Consider the following 15,221-nt stretch of genomic DNA (forward strand, 5'->3'; position numbering starts at 1 on the left):
TGCTGTCCGTTATTCACGGACTGTTTGATAGGAGAAGTTTTAGGAACCTCCATCAATTTTTTTTTGCATACGAGAAAAACTGATGAAACTCTGACCAAGCTCTGATGGTAAGAACTAACACTGACCAAACTCCGATGAAACTCTGATCCAAAACACTGATGAAACTCGGACTGATTTTTGCCTACAAGAAAAATAACTGATGTCTGAATAAACCATAGAGTGCATTGAATCAGTCTGGGGTCCTTTATTAAAGGGAACCTGTCACCAGAAAAACACTATTAACCTGCAGAAATGGGGTTGATCTGCAGGTTAATAGTGTTATTAACCTGCCCGGCGCCTGCACTTAGCCGAATACTGCAGTGAGAAAATGAACTTTATTCTTACTGGCAGCGTTCGGTTTCAGTCACGAGGGCGGTGCCAGCGCTGGTTCAGTCACTGCTCTGAGAAAACAGAGCAGCGGCTGTAATCGTGCCCCCCGCCCTGACTGAATAAATTTGATTTTCTTCCCACAGCGTTCAGCTAAGTGAAGGTGCCGGGTGAATTAGTAACTCTATTAACCTGCAGATTAACCCCACATCTGCAGGTTAATAGCGTTTTTTCTGGTGACAGGTTCCCTTTAACACCAGTACCAGCCACTTTAATGCAGAAACCTCATGGTTTACATAAGGGATAAATGACTTGTTTTATGAGCTTCTCTATATGAACTTTACATCTGGTAATATAATAAAGTACATCCAGCCTCAGTAAGTTCACTCACCCGTCTGTTAATGTAAACCTGAAATAAAGCCATGATCTATAGATGCTTTAGGACTTTTTGTAATAATGGTACATAATAAAACATGGTGTATAATCTACTTTTTCTCTGTGCATAGGAAACATGGCCTTATTAGTAATACATCTGTAATCGATACCTTTGCATTAAGCCATTATGAGCTGTATGTACAGTACTTCCTGTGCTAGAAACTTATAAGAACTCCACTGATCGGTGCTCATCATGATACCTCTCTGATCTTGAAATTTTAGCTTTGGTACAAGAATTGTTTAGCACTTAAACTGTTGAAATCCACACATCTGTTCACAGAAATGAGAGAATCGACGGCAATGTGACCCCGATCTTAATCATAGAATGTTGAATAAAATGATACCTTGATATCTGCCATCTGATGTCTTAGCATTTTTCAGGTGGCTCCCCCCGGCAGTCTGCAGAGGGCCTAAAAATTGCCCAAATCGATGGGAATAGTGCTCAAATGACATGGGAACAGCATGGGGAAGACCCCTGGAAGCTTCTCTGACTCCCAGATCACTGCTGTCAGCAACGTGGTCAGAGTATTAAGCCACTTTTACGGACTCACTTTCTGGTATATATTTTTCACTGCTTGTGTGATCTGTCCTGAAAACTGCATTATATCTCCATGCAATGCTCTGCTGCCTATCAATTTCTGGTATATATTTTTCACTGCTTGTGTGATCTGTCCTGAAAACTGCATTATATCTCCATGCAATGCTCTGCAGCCTATCAATTTCTGGTATATATTTTTCACTACTTGTGTGATCTGTCCTGAAAACTGCATTATATCTCCATGCAATGCTCTGCAGCCTATCAATTTCTGGTATATATTTTTCACTGCTTGTGTGATCTGTCCTGAAAACTGCATTATATCTCCATGCAATGCTCTGCAGCCTATCAATTTCTGGTATATATTTTTTCACTCCTCTAGCTTTTTTATTCCATGATCCTTAAAGGTCATCACACTTACTTTAAGAGTTTATGATCCATGCCGAGTTTACTAGTCTGTTTTTTTTTTTTCCCTGCACTTTATGGTCTCCTGTTGTCTTTTAAGCTAGTGATTGATTGTTAATGAGTTAAATCTGTGCAGATCTAAGCAGATACGTCCCTATATATTGAGACTTAGTTAAGGGGAGGCATTTATGCGGGGGCATTTATGCATATAGCATTTATACATACTTTATCGAAGTGCCATAATTTAGCAAAGTGCCCTGGCAGTTAGAAAATGGCAGTTGGACAGGGCAGGAGACAGGTAAGACATGCAAGACAATTAAACAAACTTGCTTCCAGGTCATCTTTTTGGCAAACAGTATTCACCATTTGTATCTGTGCCATTTATACTCTGGTTGCTACAATCATCCACATTCACCGTTCTCCCACAAATGCGGCACACTTCATCCATATTAATCCCTCACTCCTCTCTTCTCCTATGTACAGTTGTCATGCTCTCTTCACAATGTTATACCACGCAGATCCATTCATTCCCACCATACAACGCAGGAAACGCTCTCACAAATCACTCAATCATCTGCTCACTCTCTGTATCTTCCTTCTATTAGTCGCAGGTGATATTTCTCCCAACCCAGGACCCTCCAGTAATAATAATGACGCGCCCCCTGGGCCATATTCTTTAGGGGAATACCCGGAGCCGGATCAGATGGGGGGTTGTAGACTCCGAGTGGCTGTGACCCGGTCCGTGCCCAGGGTGTCAAGCTCAGAGTATGTGGCAGTCCTACAGATGTTACAAAGTTCGTTATGTCGACTACGCCACCCGTTGGATTGCGGTCACTACGGCCGCCGCTGCAGCAGGGTCCGCTGAGGCTGATGGTGTTGGTGCAGCTTTAGATAGTATAACCCCCAACGGGAGGGGTATGGCCTCAGGGGGTCAGGTGCAGAGGATGGGGGTTGTGGTGGTCCAGCGTAGATGTTAATTAAAGACAGAGTCGGGTTGTGCAGTTCAGGGTGTTTACTTACTGCAGATATTCCGGTCACTCCGGCCTTGAGTGACCACCCAAGCCGTGCTGCGTCCACCAGGTCCTGGATTCAGCCAACCCCCAAGCAAGTCCGGAGCGTGTCCCTGAGCCCTCCTTCTTGTCCTTTCTTCTGGCCGTCCCCACCAGGGATCCACCTAGGTCCAGCTCCCTCGGGCCTTCTGTTGGGAGACCCTTGGCCTTGGGTTCCCTGACCCTACACGTGGTTTGCCTTCAGGGTGGATGTGGTGGGTGGCCGTGGCAGATCCTGCCCACGGCCTCCGGTCTCTGGCTGAGGTGTGCTTAAGCCCCCACCAGTTTGGGATCCGGTACCCTATTGCCAACTCTTCACCCTAGGTTTGTATGTGGGTTCTCAGAGTTCCTTCTTGTTTCCCCCTCTGGGTCTTTCTTGCTCCACTCTCACTCTCTCTGGGGCTTCTCTGCTCTCTGCTCTCTTCCTCTGACTCTGCAAAAGACTGACAGACTGACCCTGATCTAAGATGGTGCCCACCTTATATACTCCCTCTATGTGTGAGCTCAGGTGACCAGCACCCAATGAGCTCCTATCTTTACCCAGGCTGCTCCCCCTATCTGCCCCTACACTACTGGGATGTACCACCCCCCCTCCCACTCCAGCCAGGAACAGACTCGGTCGTACCTGCACATTTCTAAGTGGGAGTACCGTTGGTCTGCTCCTCGGAAATGGGATGTGTGTAGTGCATGCAGCTTTCTGAGCTCAGCTCCACACTCCATCCTTACCCGGGAGTGGAATATCACACCTCTGGGTTGAGGTGCAATACCCCTGTAGCAGCCGAATCCTCAGGGTGCTACAATAACACTAACTCTTTCCCTGTTACATTCAGAAACCCTGCTAATCTCATTAATATTCCCTGCATATCTTCTGTCTCATTCAACTGTGCCCTTTGGAATGCACGCTCAGCTTGTAATAAACTCTCTTACATCCATGACTTTTTCCTCTCTAATTCCCTCAACCTTCTGGCTCTCACTGAAACCTGGATCCAGCAGTCGGACACCACCGCCGCTGCAGCTCTCTCCTATGGTGGCCTACATTTCTCTCATACCCCGCGACCTGACAACAGATCAGGTGGAGGTGTTGGTCTGCTTCTTTCAACAAAATGTACTTTTCAGGTTATCCCCCCTGTACCCTCCCTTATCTTCCCGTCCTTTGAGGCCCACACAGTCAGACTCTACCGGCCCTTCTCCCTGCGAGTGGCGGTTGTCTATCGCCCCCCAGGTCCCCTCCGTCAATTCCTGGATCACTTTGCTGCCTGGCTTACAAATTTTCTATCCTGCGACATCCCCACGATAATCATGGGAGACTTTAACATCCCAATTGGCGATCCTCTTTCCCCATCTGCCACGCATCTTTTATCATTAACCTCCTCCTTCGGCCTTTCACAGCTTGCTAATTCTCCTACACATGAGGACGGGAACACATTGGACCTGATCTTCTCCCGGCTTTGCTCAGTACATGACTTTACTAACTCTCCCCTTCCACTCTCTGACCATAATCTTCTTTCATTCTCTGTCAAGAACTGTGACTCTACTCAAGACACTCCCACCGTCCACACTTATAGAAATTTACGCGCCATTAACACCCAGAAATTTATAAAAAGGTTGCAATCATCATTGGCCCCAATCTCCTCCCTCTCATGTCCCGAATCTGCATTGAAGCATTATAACAAAATAATGCTATGCGCCCTGGATGAAGCCGCACCTCCTACACAAAGAACAATTCGGCATAGACGGCGACAACCCTGGCACACGCCTCAAACACGTCTTCTCCAGAGGTACTCCAGGTGCGCTGAACGGCTGTGGAGAAAATCAAATCTGCCCGAAGATTTCCTCCACTATAAATTTATGCTGAAAACATATAACTCTGCCCTTCACCTCTCCAAACAAACCTACTTTAACAACCTCATCATCTCACTTTCCAATAATCCTAAACGACTCTTTGACACGTTTCATTCTCTCCTCAATCAAACAGCACAGGCCCCGACCACCGACCTCAGCGCTGACGATCTGGCTAACTATTTCAAAGAAAAAATTGACCATATCCGACAGGAAATTTTCTCCCAATCCCCAAATGTTATGCATGCTCCCCCCCGCCACATTGTATCTTGCTCATTTTCTGACTTCGAACCAGTCACGGAAGATGAAGTGATCAGGCTCCTTGCATCTTCTCGCCCTACCACCTGCACCAGCGACCCTATTCCCTCACATCTCCTTCAGTCCCTTGCTCCAGCTGTCACCTCTCACCTAACTAAAATTTTCAACCTTTCCCTCTCATCTGGTATCTTTCCCTCTTCTTTTAAACACGCCAGCATACAACCATTACTTAAAAAACCATCCCTCGACCAGAACTGCACGGCCAACTACAGACCTGTTTCCAATCTTCCCTTTATCTCTAAACTCCTGGAACGCCTGGTCCACTCCCGTCTAATCCGCTATCTCTCAGACAACTCTCTTCTTGACCCTTTACAATCTGGTTTCCGCTCTTTACATTCTACTGAAACTGCCCTCACTAAAGTCTCTAATGATCTACTAACAGCTAAATCTAATGGTCACTACTCCCTGCTGATTCTCCTGGATCTCTCTGCAGCATTTGACACTGTGGATCACCAGCTCCTCCTCACTATGCTCCGCACTATTGGCCTCAAGGACACGGTTCTCTCCTGGTTCTCCTCTTATCTCTCTGACCGCTCCTTCTCTGTGTGTTTTGCCGGCTCCTCCTCCTCCCTACTTCCTCTTACTGTCGGGGTTCCTCAAGGATCAGTCCTAGGCCCCCTTCTTTTCTCCTTATACACCGCTCCTATTGGACAAACAATCAGTAGATTCGGTTTTCAGTACCATCTCTATGCTGATGACACCCAATTATACACCTCTGCTCCGGACATCACCCCTGCATTACTACAAAAGACCAGTGATTGTCTTTCTGCTGTGTCTAACATTATGTCCTCCCTCTACCTAAAACTGAATCTGTCAAAAACTGAACTACTCGTCTTTCCTCCCTCCATTAATCTACCTGTGCCCGATATTGCCATCTCCGTTTGTGGCTCAACCATTACTCCCCAGCTACAAGCCCGCTGTCTTGGGGTCATTTTTGATTCAGATCTTTCTTTCACTCCTCACATCAAATCACTCACTCGTTCATGTCATCTACACCTCAAAAACATCTCAAGAATCAGGACTTTTCTCACCTTTGACTCGGCAAAAACTCTTACTGTCGCTCTTATTCATTCTCGTCTTGACTATTGCAACGCTCTACTAATCGGTCTCCCTCTTACTAAACTCTCCCCTCTCCAATCCGTCCTGAACGCAGCAGCCAGGATCATATTCCTCGCCAACCGCTACTCAGATGCCTCTTCCCTGTGCCAGTCATTGCATTGGTTGCCCATCCAATATAGAGTTCGTTTTAAACTTATCACGCTTACCCACAAAGCGCTCCATGCTTCAGTACCCCCCTACATCTCCTCCCTTGTCTCAGTCTACCACCCTACACGTGCCCTCCGTTCTGCAAATGACTTGAAACTAAAATCCTCCATAATCCGAACTTCCCACTCCCGTCTCCAAGATTTCTCGCGTGCTGCGCCAATTCTCTGGAATGCACTACCCAGGACAGTTCGATTAAATTCCCAATACCCACAGTTTCAAGCGAACCCTAAAAACACATTTCTTTAGACTGGCGTATCACCTAAACACACTCTGTCCATCCCAGCTTTCCCCCATATTAAAATCTTCTTCAACTTCGGGTTCAAACCAACCATGCACATAAAAGCCTCTGTCAGGACTGCACACATACTGGCTGGCAACCAGTCCATGTTTTATTATTTATCCTATTCAGTATATCAAGGCTGCATTATACAATATATGTACTTTTTACCTTTTGTGTCTCCCCCACTTCCTCGTAGACTGTAAGCTCGCGAGCAGGGCCCTCACTCCGTTCGATATGAGATATGCTTATTCTGTATTGTCTGTATAAGTCCCCCCTAAAATTTGTAAAGTGCTGCGGAATATGTTGGCGCTATAAAAATAAACTATTATTATTATTATTATTATTATATTATTATATGACTCACAATAAAACATACAAAAACGAAACCAAAATGGATTTTCCTGGAAAATATGTTAAGGAACATCTTTTCTAGGGTAATGACTTGTATATAAGGCAAAAAAATAACCAAAACCAAAAATACTCCCCCACACCTTGGGCTATGTTCGCACGTAGCGTTTTTGATGCATTTTTGCACTTTTGAATTGCTTTCAACCAAGACAAATGCATTCACCAGGAAATGTCATTTTAACATTTTACAACGTTATCTGGCCGTGTGGTGTGTGACACATCATCAGACACATGCATACAGTGCTGAAAAGACATGGGAACAGCATGGGGAAGACCTCTGGAAGCATCTCTGACTCCCAGGTCACTGCCTAAAAGTATGCCCATCATAAGTGATCCTTGGCGCATGCGAAGATGCCTCCCTCCATGCACCTGTCGTTGCAGACTTGCAACTATCACCGTCCACGTCCTTGTCCCACTGAACTGCAGCGTTCAGTTTTCCCTACCCCATTCCTTGGAATGCAAGCGCAAATATGCAGGCAGCCACCCACCCACAGGCTGCAATACTAAACTGCCAAACTTTTGACAGCTGCTTGCACTTGAAATGTGGCCTTTTAGGCTCGTGGAGGCGGAAGCTTTTCACAACCTCATGAGGGCGGCGGCCGGATGTCCATACTCGGTCCCCAGCCACCACTATATTTCCCGGTATCGCCTCCGCCTTCCACAAGCACGGGTCCCACAACATTACCCGTGCCCTCCCCAGTGCTCTTACTGGAAAGTACTGCCTAACCACAAACACGTGGACAGGTGAATGTGGCCATGGATGGAACGAAGCCAGTCCACAACTTTTTATGCTGAGAGTTGTATTTAGCTTGGTGAAAGGACTGGCATAGAAGGAAACCGTATGTACCCTGCGGGTCATTTCTCCCAGGAAGTCCTGTAATTGAGCTTGTTGCAGAAGCAATGGCAGCCCGTCCAACATCAACTCGCACTTGTCGGTGGTGCTTTGACACACACACATCTTTCTTTGCGCATTTAATTTCTTGAATACAGAGCTGGACAATGGCCTGATCTGTGTAACGGGTCTGGAAGGCGGAACCTCTGAGCAACTATACAAGGGGGCGGTCCTTGTAAGGAAGCGGGTGGCTCCCAGGGAAGACGGGCAGGTAGTCACGGCAAGTGACAGGGACAGTCTCTGGGTAGAAGGGCAGGTAGTCACGGCAAGTGACAGGGACAGTCTCTGAGTAGAAGGACGGGTACTCACGGCAAGTGACAGGGACAGTCTCTGGGTAGAAGGACGGGTTCTCACGGCAAGTGACAAGGACAGTCTCTGGGTAGAAGGACAGCAGGCAGGTGGCTGGTGAGCGCTCCCAGGTGAGCGGGCGAGAGTCTTTGGACAGGCAGGTGGTCACGGCAAGTGACGGCAGAGCCTCCAGGTAGGCTAGCAGACAGGTAGCAGGTGAGCGCTCCCAGGTGAGCAGGCAAGAGTCTCTGGACAGGCAGGTGGTCACGGCAAGTGACGGCAGAGCCTCCAGGTAGGCTAGCAGACAGGTAGCAGGTGAGCGCTCCCAGGTGAGTAGGCAAGAGTCTCTGGACAGGCAGGTGGTAACGGCAAGTGACGGCGGAGCCTCCAGGTAGGCTAGCAGACAGGTAGCAGGTGAACGCTCCCAGGTGAGCAGGCAAGAGTCTCTGGGCAGGCAGGTGGTCACGGCAAGTGACGGCGGAGCCTCCAGGAAGGCTAGCAGACAGGTAGCAGGCAAGCGCTCCCAGGTGAGCGGGCAGGCTGGTCCATAGACAGACTGACAGGTGTCGGAAGGCAGACCGTCCGACCGCAGGCTTGCAAGCAGGTAAACGGATATCAGGCAGGTATCAAGCAGGAATCTGGCAGGTGACTGGCAGGTAACTGGTAACGGGACCTGAGGGCTGAAGCAGAGTGAAGGCTTTGCAACAACATTTCTCGGGCACCTCCATTTTGGAGGAGGTGCCTTATATATGGTGAGGTCCTCCGGCCATTGGCTGGGGACTCCTTAGGACGGCGCGCGCGGCCCCTTTAAGAGAGGGGGAGCGCGTGCCCTAAGCACAGTGGCCGGGAAGCAGCGCGCGCTGCCAGCAGAGCGGGAGGAGGATGCCGGGCACGGAGTGGAGAGGTGAGGGGAACAGCGTCCCAGGGACGCCGAGGCTACAATCTGTAATGCTTTTTGAGAAATAACATGCATAAGCATGGCCGATCCACATTAAAAAAGAAGCCATAGAGTGTCCGGGAACCTTCCCCTACACTATTCTTAGCCAGGGCTGCTTTTCGGCAGGGTTGGACAGGCCCACTGCAGAGAACCGGAGAGTCCTCCGGCGGGCCCTTGCTTCTCCTTCAGGAGAGTTCATAGTGCCGAGGTGAGGCCATGATGATGAAAGAGGCCACCATCGGCTTAGTTTTCTGTTACTTGGAATGCAAGGCCAAGTATGCAGCCAGCCACCCACCCACCCACAGGCCGCAACACTAAACTGCCAGATTTCTGGGCAGCTCTTATACTTGAAATATGGCCTTTTAGGCTCGTGGAGGCGGAAGCTTTTCACAACCTCATGCCGGCGGCGGCCGGGTGTCCATACTCGGTCCCCAGCCACCACTATATTTCCCGTTATCGCCTCTGCCTTCCACAAGCACGGGTCCCATAATATTACCCGTGCCCTCCCCAGTGCACTTACTGGGAAGGACCGCCTAACCACAAACACGTGGACAGGTGAATGTGGCCAGGGACGGTACAGAGCCAGTCCACAACTTTTTTTGCTGAGAGCTGTATTTACCTCGGTGAAAGGACTGGCATAGAGGGAAACCGTATCTACCCTGCGTGTCATTTCTCACAGGAAGTCCTGTAACTGAGCTTGTTGCAGAAGCAATGGCAGCCCGTCCAACATCAACTCGCACTTGTCGGTGGTGCTTTGACACACACACATCTTTCTTTGCGCATTTAATTTCTTGAGTACAGAGTTGGACAATAGCCTGATCTGTAATGCGTTTTGAGAAATAACATGCATAAGCATGGCCGATCCACATTAAAAACGCAGCCATAGAGTGTCCGGGAACCTTCCCCCACACTTTTCTTAGCCAGGGCTGCTTTTCGGCAGGGTTGGACGAGACCACCAGAGAACCGGAGAGTCCTCCGGCGGGCCCTGGCTTCTCCATTAGGAGAGTTCATTGTGCCAAGGTGAGGCCATGATAATGATAGAGGCCACCATCAGCTTAGTTTTTTGTTACTTGGAATGCAAGAGCAAGTATGCAGCCAGCCACCCACCCACAGGCCGCAACACTAAACTGCCAGATTTCTGGGCAGCTCTTTGCACTTGAAATATGGCCTTTTTGGCTCGTGGAGGCAAAAGCTTTTCACAACCTCATGCCGCCGGCGGCCGGGTGTCCATACTCGGTCCCCAGCCACCACTATATTTCCTGGTATAGCCTCCGCCTTCCACAAGCACGGGTCCCACAACGTTACCCATGCCCTCCCCAGTGCACTTACTGGGAAGGACTGCCTAACCACAAACACGTGGACAGGTGAATGGGGCCAGGGACGGTACGAAGCCAGTCCACAACTTTATTTGCTGAGAGTTGTATTTAGCTCGGTGAAAGGACTGGCATAGAGGGAAACCGTATGTACCCTGTGTGTCATTTCTCCCAGGAAGTCCTGTAATTGAGCTTGTTGCAGAAGCAATGGCAGCCCATCCAACATCAACTCGCACTTGTCGGTGGTGCTTTGACACACACATATCTTTCTTTGCCCATTTAATTTCTTGAATACAGAGTTGGACAATGGCCTGATCTGTTATGCGTTTTGAGAAATAACATGCATAAGCATGGCCGATCCTCATTAAAAAAGCAGCCATAGAGTGTCCGGGAACCTTCCCCCACACTTTTCTTAGCCAGGGCTGCTTTTCGGCAGGGTTAGAAGGGCCCACCAGAGAATCGGAGACTCCTCCGGCGGGCCCTGGCTGCTCCTTCAGTAGAGTTCATAGTGCCGAGGTGAGGCCATGATGATGAAAGAGGCCACCATCTGCTTAGTTTTCTGTTACTTGGAATGCAAGTGCAAGTATGCAGCAAGCAACCCACCCACCAACAGGCCGCAACACTAAACTGCCAGATTTCTGGGCAGCTCTTTGCACTTGAAATATGGCCTTTTAGGCTCGTGGAGGCGGAAGCTTTTCACAACCTCATGCCGGCGGGTGTCCATACTCGTTCCCCAGCCGCCACTATATTTCCCAGTATCGCCTCCGCCTTCCACAAGCACGGGTCCCACAACATTACCCTTGCCCTCCCCAGTGCACTTACTGGGAAGGACCGCCTAACTACAAACACGTGGACAGGTGAATGTGGCCAGGGATAGTATGGAGCCAGTCCACAACTTTTTTTTGCTGAGAGTTGTATTTAGCTCGGTGAAAGGACTGGCATAGAGGGAAACCGTATCTACCCTGCGTGTCATTTCTCCCAAGAAGTCCTCTAAAGCTGCTTGCACTTGAAATGTGGCCTGAACATTACTGCTGGTACTTTTCTGTGGGAATTTGCTTGCCTTCTACCAGCCTGGAATATTTCCAGCAAACTATGGTACGACGCCATGGTATAAGCACTGCCCCCAGTACCAGTAGCGAAGCCATCCCCAATTTCCTTCTCAGGAACTTTATTTGGTAGACTGAGTGGCTGCCCAAATACATTTTCTCACAAAGGAGCTCAAGATAGAGTGGCAGTAGGTGCAAGTTTCTCCAGCCTGTTCAATATTAAAGGGTGAACGGCAGCACATTGGATCAGTGGCTAGCACTGGAGCCTTGCAGCGCTGGGATCCTGGGTTCAAATCCCAGCAAGGACAACATCTGCAAGGACTTTGTATGTTCTCCCCATGTTTGCATGTGTTTCCTCCTCAGTAAAACAGCAGCCATAGAAAGTCCAGGAACCTTCCCACACACTTTTCTTAGCCAGGACAGCTTCTCGGCAGGGTTGAACGGTCCCACCTGAGAACCAGAGACTCCTCTGGTGTGCCTTGGCTTCTACCTCAGGAGAGTTCATGATAGCGCTAACTTTGCAGCTGCTATGGGGCTCTTGAGCCAGTGAGAAAGGTTAGCCCTCAGAATCAAATCCTCTGGTGGGCACAATGTTTTTCAATCTGAAACAGCTTCTCAGTGGGAGTTGTATTTCACCACAGCCATATTCTTTAGCTCGGTGAAAGGACTGGCATAGAGGGAAACAGTATCTACCCCGGCTGTCATTTCTCCGTCACCAGGTTCCGCCCACTGTCACACACGACCATGCCTGGCTGTATGTACAGCGGTGAGAGCCACAGATCAGGCTGCTCTGTTACAGCTTTCAATAACTCTGCAGCGCTGGGCGGTTTGTCAATTAAGCATTAAGCATGTTATCTTCAGCACAGCCTGTTGCCGCTTGGCCAAGGCAGTGCTGCAGTGCTGTCAGCTTGTGACTGATGTGATCATTTCGGAGATGGAGGAGGAGGTGCATGAGCTGAACAATGTGATTACATTGAGGTTAAATTGGTGACGCTGTTTTTTATACTAAAGAAAGATCCTATTGTTTTGTTTTTTTTACGTTATTTTTTAAGACAAATGCATTCACCGGGAAATGTCATGTGGTGTGTGACACATCATCGGACAAATCCTTTTTTATTTATGATGGAGGGACTCTGAAAGTCATAAAGCCTATTTTTACAGGGACATCAGACGGCCCTTACTATTCTTCAAAGGCCAGCAGTCGGCCCTCACTATTGTTAGAGAGCCATCAGCCGGCTATGCTTTGTTGTTCCCATTATTAACAAGTGGGTCTCCTATACTGTTATTGCGTATCCAGTGACTGCAAGGGCTGCCAAAAATTTAGACTCATCCCAATACCCCTTTGAAGAGACATAGAGGAGGGTCTCAGTAAAAAAAAATGTTCCCATTATAAAGGAGCGGGTCTCCTATAATGGTAATGTCCATTCTGTGACTGCAAGGGCTGCCAAAATTTGGGAAAAACCCCACTAAGAATTTAAAGACACATAGAGCAGGACCACAGTAACAAGGTATGACATGTTCCCATTAGAAAGGAGAGGGTCTGCTATACAGTTATAGGGTATGCAGTGAGTCCAACGGCTGACCAATTTTAGGAAAAACCCCACTAAGAATTTAAAGACACACAGGTGGCAGGGCCACAGTAACAAGGTACGACATGTTCCCATTAGAAAGGAGAGGGTCTGCTATACAGTTATAGGGTATGCAGTGGGTCCAACGGCTGACCAATTTTAGGAAAAACCCCACTAAGAATTTAAAGACACACTGAGCAGGGCCATAGTAACAACGTACGACATGTTCCCATTAGAAAGGAAAGGGTCTGCCATCCAGTTATAGGGTATGCAGTGAGCCCAACAGCTGACCAATTTTAGGAAAAACCCCACTAAGAATTTAAAGACACACTGAGCAGGGCCAGAGTAACAAGTACGACATGTTCCCATTAGAAAGGAAAGGGTCTGCTATACAGTTATAGGGTATGCAGTGAGTCCAACGGCTGACCAATTTTAGGAAAAACCCCACTGAGAATTTAAAGACACACGGAGCAGGGCCACAGTAACAAGGTACGACATGTTCCCATTAGAAAGGAGAGGGTCTGCTATACAGTTATAGGGTATGCAGTGAGTCCAACGGCTGACCAATTTTAGGAAAAATTCCACTAAGAATTATTTAAAGACACACAGAGCAGGGCCACAGTAACAAGTATGACATGTTCCCATTAGAAAGGAGAGGGTCTGCTATACAGTTATAGGGTATGCAGTGAGTCCAACGGCTGACCAATTTTAGGAAAAACCCCACTAAGAATTTAAAGACACACGGAACAGGGCCACAGTAACAAGGTACGACATGTTCTCATTAGAAAGGAGAGGGTCTGCTATACAGTTATAGGGTATGCACTGAGTCCAACGGCTGACCAATTTTAGGAAAAACCCCACTGAGAATTTAAAGACACATAGAGCAGTGCCACAGTAACAAGGTACGACATGTTCCCATTAGAAAGGAGAGGGTCTGCTATACAGTTATAGGGTATGTAGTGAGTCCAACGACTGACCTATTTTAGGAAAAACCCCACTAAGAATTTAAAGACACACAGAGCAGGGCCACAGTAACAACAAATTCCCATTAAAAAGGAGAGAGTCTCCCATAGTGTTGGCCTATGCAGTGAATGCAAGGGCTGCCAAAAATTTGGAGGCACTTCAATGCCCATTGCAAGAGATGTAGAGGAGGGCCTCATAAAAAATGTTCCCATTAGAAAGGAGCGGGCCTCCTATACTTGTAATGCCCATGCACTAAGTGTATGGGCTGACAAACATTTACCTCTGGGGGGTATACATGAACATATTGTATAAAAAAAAATTTTCACGGGCATCATAAACACCCTTTAAAAAAATTATGTGGGTGTTGCATCACGGACTACGGTCACCCTGGTGATATGGTGGTGGAGGATGAGGAGAAAGAGGAGGACAAGAGCAAATAGACAAAACCAGGAAGAGTATACCCATGTGTGGGTGTGAAAAGGTGCATGGGAATACACCTCCCAAGAAAAGACACTGGATTTGAGTTTATGTTACGCTGCTATCATTCGGTGGCGTTGAGAAGTCTGGCCCAATCCAGCCCTTGTTCATTTTTATAAGAGTCAGCCTGTCAGCATTTTCAGTTGACAGGCGAATGCACTTATCAGTTATAATTCCACCAGTGGCACTAAAAACCCGCTGTGATAAAACGCTGGCGGCAGGGCAGGCCAGGACCTCCAAGGCATAGAGAGCCAATTCATTCCACGTATCCAGCTTGGATACCCAATAATTATAAGGCACAGAGGAATCACGGAGGACATTGGTACGGTCAGCAAGGTACTCCCTCAGCATCATCCCAAACTTTGCACTCCTTGTGAGAGTACCTTGCGCTTCAGGGCCTGTGCGATGGGAGGGTCTGAGAAAACTCTCCCAGAACTTTGACAGTGTTCCCCTGCCTCTGCTGGATTGAAGTTGTGTCTCTCTCGCCTGTACTCCTTGGTTGTCCAACGAAGTGTGCCCTCTGCCGCCAGCGTTTTCAGACAGGAATTTTTTTTAATAGTTCCGCAACAAGGGTCTTCGTGTACTGCCCCATTTTTGTAGACCTGTCCGCCTCAGGAATAAGAGATATAAAGTTCTCCTTGTAACGTGGGTCTAAAAGTGTCACCAACCAGTAATGACTGTCACCCAAAATTTTGAGAACGCGAGGGTCATGGGAAAGGCAGCGTAAAATAAACTCAGCCATGCGTGCCAGACTACTAACAGGCAAGACTTCCGTGTTCTCACCAAGAGGATGACTGGCCATACTCTCCTCCTCCTCTCTGTCCCCTGGCCATCCA

Source organism: Phyllobates terribilis, unplaced genomic scaffold, assembly GCF_046119375.1.
Source record: "Phyllobates terribilis strain yellow unplaced genomic scaffold, ASM4611937v1 Scaffold_7__3_contigs__length_470593459, whole genome shotgun sequence".
Taxonomy (NCBI): domain Eukaryota; kingdom Metazoa; phylum Chordata; class Amphibia; order Anura; family Dendrobatidae; genus Phyllobates; species Phyllobates terribilis.